This window comes from Oratosquilla oratoria, chromosome 14 (genome assembly GCF_046742065.1).
Source record: "Oratosquilla oratoria isolate Oo_2021 chromosome 14, ASM4674206v1, whole genome shotgun sequence".
Classification (NCBI taxonomy): domain Eukaryota; kingdom Metazoa; phylum Arthropoda; class Malacostraca; order Stomatopoda; family Squillidae; genus Oratosquilla; species Oratosquilla oratoria.
In genome coordinates this window covers 62,895,755-62,905,754 of record NC_134790.1, presented here as the reverse complement: position 1 = coordinate 62,905,754, position 10,000 = coordinate 62,895,755, and the positions used below count along the sequence as shown (strand labels likewise).

General features: G+C 38.2%; 1 protein-coding gene across 8 annotated transcripts in view; it reads left to right on the top strand.

The window, feature by feature from the left end:
- The window catches only part of LOC143032891 (receptor-type tyrosine-protein phosphatase kappa-like), a 984,894-nt gene that overhangs the window by 93,422 nt on the left and 881,472 nt on the right, over window positions 1-10,000 (top strand). The window lies entirely within an intron of this gene.

Here is a 10,000-nt window from a genome sequence, read left to right as displayed (position 1 = left end):
TCGAGACTCTTGATGAACTTCATCAAATATTCACATAACAGCCAGAACAAAGACTACTTATAGTAGGTCATCGTTGTGAAGGATTGAATGATCTTATTTTGAAATTCACCATTGGAATTTTTTACTTAAAATTCTCTAAATAATTTTCTGTGATCACGAATATTATTCTGTAATCACAAGAGATGTTCGTATATTTTCTTAACTTTGTCATATTTATATTTTAACGGCACACACACACACACACACACACACACACACACACACACACACACACACACACACACACACACACACACACACACACACACACACACACACACACACACACACACACACACACACACACACACACACACACACACACACACACAGTTGGTAGAGTTCCCGGCCACCACTACAGTGGTCCGGTTTCGAATTCCGTCCAGGGCTGAAATAATTTCAGTATCGCTGCGCTGCGGGTCGTTACTCCAACTCTCGTGGGCGGGGAGTTGGGTGTGTACGTGCGTGTAAGGTCACAGCATTACCCATAGATCAGTCATATATGAGCTCTCCTCCAGGAGGGAAATAGCTGTCGATCACGAGCCCAAAACGTGATCCAAGACGACGGTGAAGGAGGCATGTCTCTCGAAATGAGAATGATGTAATCATGTGACAGGAGGGAGAAGCACAAACCACAGCTCTTAATACCACATTGAAAAAAGCAAGGTTGATCCTGCCTTCGTTAACACACAAGTGTAGATTATTAAAATTTCAGATTGGTTACTGATGATTATTACACATGTAGTTTTTTCACACGTATGTTTATAAAATTGATCAAATGTCGCCCTTTGGAATTTCCATACTTTTTCTCAAGACGGTGACTTATTTTGTAGATATTTGTTTCGGTCAATTCCAGGTGGTTTTATTAAACCATAAAATGTGCCCTAGATTTATAGAGGCACCCTTTTGTATACAATAATAGCCACTCGTCTCTCAACAAAATTAAATGGTCAGGTACTAACCGGGGTTGGATTGAAGAAAACGGGTAAGTTTTCTTTGAAGAGGTTGAAACCTTCATAGGATACTTCAGAGTCTTGTCATTTCATGTGCAACAATTTCTCTTGTAACACGACGACAAATGTTGCCGAAAAGTATTTCATCCTTTAAAAAAAAAAGCGATCTGCTAAGAGGAAAGGGCTGGAAACAGTATTAGTAGCAGCAGAGAAAGATGATCATGACATATAAACTGGCTGCTGCTGGTGTCGAGAATAGAAATGGTCAGGGCCGGAAGGGATGAATAGAAACGGAAAAAGGAGAGTGAAACATGAACCTCTAATGAAAGACGGTGGGTGGCGACAAAAATGACTCAGAAAGAAACAAAGTGGAAAGAAGATAAAGGGAAACTATCCTCGAGAGATTAAAGTGGTAAGCATGAATGACGCGGAAATGTGTGTCGGATTATAGTGGAACATATAGCAGAACAAGACTTGTTACAGGAAAATCAAAAGGAAGGAATGTAAACAATTAGGAGAGAGTTATAGGGGAAATTACAATTGTACAACGCTAATCAAGGGTGTTTTTCAATTTTCATTTTAATCTTAATAGTTTCCTTGCCGTTATTCATTTATCAGTGACACATAAACCTAGAAAGAAAACATAATATATGTAGTGTCATCACAATCGAGTTTTTGTTACGAAATAATTCTGTGTAAATGTTTGTTTCAAATTACATGCTTAAGAAGGTAACCTGTATCGCAATGCATATTTTATAGAATTTTGTCGTGCTTACGAGCTTAAATATTCTCAACATGCACGAATACATATCGGATTATCAGGGGAGTGGAAACGTGTTTGTTGGTAAAGAATGAGTAGTAGACAGGGGTGTTTGTAGCTCATAGAAAGTAGGAATGGGAAGGTAAATGGGTCAAAATCAAAAGCTGTGCATGAGAGCAGTTTTTAGTGAGGTTATACCAAATTGATTTAAAGTAGTGAAATAAAGTTTTTCGTGACGCCAACCTAATGTAACCAGCGTATGTCGATAATTTCTACAATATAAGTTTAAATCTATTTTAAACTACGACAAAAGGAATGGTGTACATTTAGTATATTTGAGCTTTGAAAAAGCTATTGATCTTGTCTCGCACGAAAAACTACTAACTAAACTCGTTTCGTGTGGAATAAGAGGTAACTAATTACCAATCAGGATTAGGAACCGGTTGAATGATCGTAAACAGTGAGTTATTTTGAATTGTGAAACTTCTCTTTTGGAGTTTCAAAGGTGTGGTCATCAAAGCATCAGGTATTACTTATTATTTGTTTTTTCGACAGTAGCTAAATCATAGTTGGCAAAACATCCACGTGGTTCATTTGCATGATATGACTTAAGTGGCAATCATGTACATCCCGGGGACAGGATAAGCAAATTTTGCTTAAAAATCAACAGTCCACTTACACGCTGTTGCCGTATCGTCCATAGATAAAGTTATATAAGGGCTCTCACCCGGTAGGGTAATAGTTATCGATCACGAGTCCAAAACGTGATCCAGGACCATGGTGAATCACACACGAGCAATTGGACCGCGCGGAATTATTGCTGAGTAGCCGTATGCAAAGGAGTGCGTTCATGCAGGTCACCAGCACGTAGCAACTGGCAAATTGGACGCAGAGCCGGGCCAGGGATGGGATGGCGATGTCGCCCTTGCCTCTCTAGGCTTCTTACAAGCTCCCTCCCTAAGCTCCTCTGGGCACTGCCACTCCTACCAGTGGCATCACGTGGACACCACACATCACCTCCTGTTTCATGTGTGAACTATTCCGGACCTCCGCAAGGTTGAGGTTCGGAAAAAAAGGAGGACACTCCATTCATCACCTACCTACCACCCACCACCAGGACCATTATGTCTATGACTTAAACATGTAATGGCAAGGATTCCTAAAAACTGAATGAAATTGTCTGGACGTTAGCCAGGACGATATCCTTTAAGGTAATGCAATCACCAGAGTCGTCCGTTTAGGGTAAGTGGACGCGCTGCTCAACCCAAGTCCCTCTCTCCACACAGACCGGGTGACACTTTGCATACTCGGGCTGCCGCCGCCGTCGCCGCCATGGGTGACGGAAGGGTTAGGCATATTGTGGAAGGGAATCAGCGCATTCGGGTGTAATAGAAGCCATAAAAACTGGACTGAGGCGTGGATCCACTCCACGGGGTCAAGGCCTTTTAGTACACATGTTCACCCTGTACACGCGCGCGCTCGCACACACACACACACACACACACACACACACACACACACACACACACACACACACACACACACACACACACACACACACACACACACACACACACACACGTACGTCGGATTCACGGCAAAGATTGGAACTACGGAAAAGAAGAGCAATTTTTATGGATCTCAACGACGAGGGAGTACCTTTGTTGTATTGATACGGAAGGAGAAAGCTCGTGGTGTAGTGGGAAGGTGAAGAAAAAGGAGACAGAGATTGATTACTGAGGAAAATGGAAAGAAATGAGGAAGGGAAAAAACGGCCCCCGCATGTTAGGAGGGGTGTAAACAAACGGGATGGGGGAGGGGGCAGAACACACAGACGAGGAACAACAAGGAAGCAGAGGTGTCAAAAGCAGAAATATAGATAATAACAGCTCAGTGGAAAGAGAAGATAACTGCTTTTATGGATTTAATGAGGAAGGAGGTGACAACCTCCCCGACTAGTAAATCTAGAGGAGAAACTAAAAAAAAGGAACGAAGAATGGGAGGTTAGGTTAACCAATTAAAGTTAGTTACCCAACGAGTTGATAAACTGGAAAAACTAAAAAAGGAGATTGAAAATCTAACTAAAGAAATAGAAGAATTTAAAAACCAGTTAAAAGAAGTAAAAGATGAAAATAAGGAATTAAAGAAGAATAATAGAGAGAAGAAAGAGTCCATAGCAAAAGAAGCACAGGGTTGGAGAAAAGTCCAAGAGAACAACAAAGTTGTATTTACAGATATAGTGAAACAAAATATGAAAGAAAAAACTAAGGACACAGTTGTTATAGTGATGAGGGAAAAGGAGAATATAGTAAGAGACTTAGCGGACAAAAAGAAATGTATAATTATATTTGGGATGGAAGAGAAGTATAATCCAAATAGAACCACATGGGTAAAAGAGGAAAAGGAAAAGATAAACAAGATATTAGAAGTAGTTCAAGAAGATAGACAAGAAACAGGGGAAGAAATTGAAGAAATATATAGACTAGGGATATATAATACAGATAAGACCAGACCAATTAAGATCAAATTGAGGTCACAAACGATAGTAGAGAATATCTTAGCAAAAACAGGGAAACTAGCAGACAGGGATCAATATAAACAGGTATGGATAAAAAGAGAAATAAATAAAGAGGAAAGAGAGGATAAGAAAACAAAAAGACTAGAAGCTAAGGAAAAAATGAGAAAAGTCAGAAAAAGAGAAATTCAATTGGAGAGTAGTGGATATGAAAATGAGGAAATGGTTCATAGCAGAGAAAAACGGAAGGGAAACAGAAAACACGATGGAAGTAGCAGAAAATTAAAGTGTCTTACACATAGATGATTTAATAACAGGCTTAAACGTACTGAATGATTATCTGAAGGAGAAGGAACAGGACATAATGGGAATTGTAGAGACAAAATTGAAAGGTCCACTACCACCCAACAGTGTAGGACATGGTGCATATAATTATTGGATTAGAAACAGAGAGGTAAAACAAAGGGGTGGAGTTATGTTCCTGACTAAGAAGGATATAAATGTGAGGAATGTCTCATATGGAAAGAATAGAGTAGAGATGATTATGATAGAAGTGGAGGACAGGGATGGGAAGAGCAGGAAATTTGTAGTAAATTATGTGCCTCCTAAAACGGCCTCGTGGGAAGAGAGTGAACATAAAAATATGTTAGAAGACACAAGGATAACACTAAATAAGATAATGGAAGATAGCGGAAGAATAGTTATAATAGGTGACTTTAATTGTAAAGAAATCTGCTGCGAAGAAATGATAGTGAAGGGTGGAGACGACCTATGGGAAAATGTACTTGATATGATTATAGAACATACAATGACGCAATGGATACAAGAGAATACTAGGTATAGAAATGAGGAAGAACCATCGAGACTATACCTAATAATCACATCAGAACCCGAAATAGTGGACAAGATTGAATATAAGACGCCAATAAGTAAAAGTGACCATATATTGGTTGAACTAGAACTAAATGAGGAAAAATACATGAAAAAATGAACAATGTAGAAAGGGAAGATTGATGTATGATCTTTTTTTTCTTTTTATATAAAATAAGAGAATTCTTTCAAAAAGCAGACTGGGAAAGAATACACAAGGAGGAAACAACAGTTGAAGAGAAATTTAATACTTTGACAAAAATTTATAAAGGAGTGGAAAAGTATGTTCCAAGACTAAAACAAGAAAAAGAATATGTAAAGTGTTGGTACAACAAAAGATGTAGGGAGTTAAAAGACAAAAGGGATAAAGCTTGGATAAAATAGAAAAAGACAAAAGACCCGAAAAATGGAAAATATATACTAGTTATAGAAATGAATATGTACAAGTGTGCAAGAAAAAAAGAGAAAATACGAAAATGATGTCATAGAAAAATGTAAAGATCAACCAAATCTATCTTACATATATATATAAACAATAAACTGAAACACAAACAAGAATTAGAGAAAGTACATGGAGGAGTTGAATACATAGAGGAAATAGAAATGGCAGAAATTATGAACAAGCATTTTAAATCGGTGTTTACGAGGGAGACCACACATCCCAGAGATATCAAGTGGGAGGAGAAAGTCCCTCCCATTAAAGAGATAGAGGTATCAAGGAATGAAATAATGAATCACTTGAGTAATCTCCATCACAGAAAATCGCATGGACCAGATTAAATGGAAAACTGGATTTTGAGAGAATGCAGGAATGAACTAACAGACAAAATACATAGTCTAATAAATAGTTCATTGAGAGAAGGAAAATTTCCAGAAGATTGGAAAAGAGTAAATACAGTATCAATATATAAAGGGGGAAACAAGGAAGACCCTACTAACTATAGACCGGTCTCTCTTACAAGTACGATAGCTAGAATTTGTGAAAAAATGGCCAAAATTAGATGGGTAAGGCATTTGGAAAAAAAAATACTAAATCGAAGGCAATTTGGATTTAGACAAGGACGATCATGCGTCACAATCTTAATGTGTTTCTATTCAAGGCTAATAGATGTAATACAAGAAAGAGATGGATGGGCTGATTATGCATTTCTAGACCTGAAAAAAGCTTTTGATAAGGTACCACATAAGAAGTTGCTAAAGAAATTAGAAACTTCAGGAGGAATACAGGGTAAACTACTGAAGTGGATGGAAGACTTCTTGCATGAAAGAAAAATGAGAGTGGTGATAAGAGACAAACACTCTAATTAGGATGAAGTGATAAATGGTGCTCCACAAGGAACAGTTCTGGCCCCGATAATGTTTGCTATATATATTAATTATATGGATAAAGAAAATAAAAGTTATATGAGTTTTTTTGCGGATGATACAAAATTGTTGAAAAAGTGAACACTGGGGAAGATTTTGAGTCGCTACAGAGTGATCTCAATAAAGTATGGGAATGGAGTAGGAAGTGGGAGATGGAATTCAATATTAATAAGTGTAGTATAATGGAATTAGAAAGAAGCAAAAAAGAATAGTAGGATCATATAAATTGGGAGAGGAAGAAATTTAAAAAGTAGAAAATGAGAAGGACCTGGGAGTCATTATTATGAATAGTATGTCCCATGAGAAACATAATTTTTTTTTTTTAGAAACTTATAATTTAATATGAACAATCAAAGTAGCATTTACATGCCTGGACGAAGAAATCATGAAGAAAATACTAGTCACTTTGATAAGACCAAGATCGGAATATGCAGCGACGACGTGGTCACCAAGTACAAAAATCGGATAACAAAACTTGAAAAAATACAAAGAGCAATTACAAAATTGGCACCATCACTCTCAGAACTATCATATGGAGAGAAACTAGCAAAACTTGAGCTACAGACACTAGAGCAAAGAAGAGAGAGAGGAGACTTGATAACTATTCATAGGATCATGAAAGGCATAGAAACTATTGATAAAGAGGTTCTAATAAAATGGGATGATAGAAATACAAGAGGACACGGAAAGAAAATCAAGAAGACAGTTATAGAAGAGACCTGAAAAAGAACAGCTTTCCCCACAGAGTAATAGACGTTTGGAACAAGTTAGATGAGAAAGTGGTGTGTGCGAAAACAATAGACGACTTTAAAAACAGTTTAGATAAAATGAGATATGAAGACGGGACACCACGAGCATAGCTCCCCTTCCCGTAAAATACAACTAGGTAAATACACTAATCGATGGCGTGGTGGTAGCGTTCGCAGCTGCTGCTACAGCGGTCCGGATTCGAATCCCGCCCAGGGCTGAAATAATTTCAGTATCACTGCGCTGCGAGTCGCTACTCGAACTCTCGTGGGCTGGGAGTTGTGTGTGTGTGTGTGGTTGTAAGGTCACAACATTCGGTCATACAGTAGATGAGCTCTGAGCTCTCCTCCGGTATGGAAATAGCTGTCGATTACGAATAATAACACACACACACACACACACACACACACACACACACACACACACACACACACACACACACACACACACACACACACACACACACACACACACGCACGTACGCACACTAACAATCTGTACTGTAGTATGAAGTATTTGACTTAGATCCTTAAAGGTATAAAAATTAAAGATAAAAACAATATCTAAAGAATAGAAAATAACATAATGAACTGAGAAAATGTTGATAAAATATGAATTGATGGTGATTACAATATCAGCATAATATACATACGGTAATTCAATATAGGCCGACTTACGACCAGATCGGTTTACGACTAGTTAATCGTAACCAAACGCAGTCGTAAATCGATGAATACCTGTATATATATGTATATATATATATATATATATATATATAGATAGATATATATACATAAATATATATATATACAGCTATATATATAGATACATATACATATATATATATATATATATATATATATATACTTCATTAAAAGTGATTCCGAGTTCTGTATATATATATATATATATATATGTATATATATATATATATATATATATATATATATATATATATATATACTTCATTAAAAGTGATTCCGAGTTCTGTATTACAGATTTTCTATTGCATTGCTCGACGTGGAGCATCTATTCACTAATATCCAAGTTGACCGTACTATCAACTATATCATCAAGCACGTCTACCATGATAACTCCACCCCTAAACTTAACATCCCTGAAGCAGTATTCCGTGACATGCTTGAGTGCTGTACCAAGAATGCACACTTTATTTGTCCCCGTGGTAACAAATATCGCCAGATAGATGGTGTAGCTATGGGTTCTCCCCTAGGAATTCTTCTATCGACCTATTTCATGGAAGGCATTGAAGAAGAAGTGTTTAGCACCATGGAAAAACCTGACATCTACTGTAGGCACATTGACGATATATTTATCAAGGGCGCCAACGCAGAGTACATAGTATGACTACGACTAAAAGAAACCTCCAGCCTGACTTTCGCTACAAAATCTATCACCGATGGAACATTGCCATTCCTGGATATTCTCGTGACGCAAACTGATAGCTCCTTCAACACAGACGTCTATATGAAGGCAACTAATCCAGGCCACTGTTTACATGAAGGAAGTCAGTGCCCCCAGAGATATAAGGACGCTACCATAGGTGCTTGTATCAGGAGGGCGCTCACCCACTGTTACACGTGGCTACAAATGCATAAGGAAATCGAGCGATCCACTCAAGTGTTGATTAACAACGGCTTCTGCAACAAGGACATAACCCGGCAATCGAAGAAAATCATGGATAATTGGCATAACAAGGATCAAGACATTGATATTTACTTCAAATTCACTTTCTCCACTCATAATAAGGAAGAAGAGGGAATAATTAAACAAAGTGAAGCGCAACGTCAAGCCAGTCAATCCTGAAAAAAATTGAATCTGATCATATACTATAGGAGTAAGAAGACCAGTCACTTGTTAATAAGGAATATCCCCCAACTTGAGAGAGAGACACTTCAAAAGTCGCATGTTGCATATAGGTTCACGTGTAACCGAGGGAACTGTGAAGCCCTCCCTTCCACCTATATCGGCATGACGACCGTGGGAAAGTATATGTACAACACTGAAATGGGTCCCAGCGAACAGATAACTGGGACCCGTTCAGTGTCGTAAAAATACCTTACCGCGTTCGTATACTTACCAATTGTACTATCACAGTGGAGATGGGTTGAACGGACCAAAATGATGCATGGACTCAGAAATTTGCCTTACGAAGAGAGGCTTAGGCATCTTAACTTACACTCTTTGGAAAGACGTAGAGTGCGAGGAGATCTAATAGAGGTGTTCAAGTGGATCAAAGGCTTTAACAAGGGTGATGCAAACAAGGTCATCATATTAAAACAACAGAGCAGGACTCGCAGTAATGGTTATAAACTGGACAAATTTAGATTTAAAAAGGAAATAGGCAAGAATTGGTTTACTTATAGGGTGGTCGACGAATGGAATAAACTTAGTAACCATGTAGTAAGCGCTGAAACTATCAGTTGTTTTAAGAAACGATTAGACAACTTTATGGATGGGGATGACAGGTGGTGATGGATACGGAGCTGCCTAGTGTAGGCCTTATGGTCTCTTGCAGTCTCCTTCATTCTTATGTTCTTATATAACGGAAAATTTCGTGTACTTGTATGTACCTCGAGCATATAAATATATAAGAAAGGTTGCGCTTAACTTATATCTCTCTTGATGGCGCAATCGGCTAAATCACTAACACACTTGTCACGTGCTAGCCCAGGTTCGAGTCCTTGGCCATACCACGTTTCAGTTTCTGCATACTGGCCTCCACGAATCTCC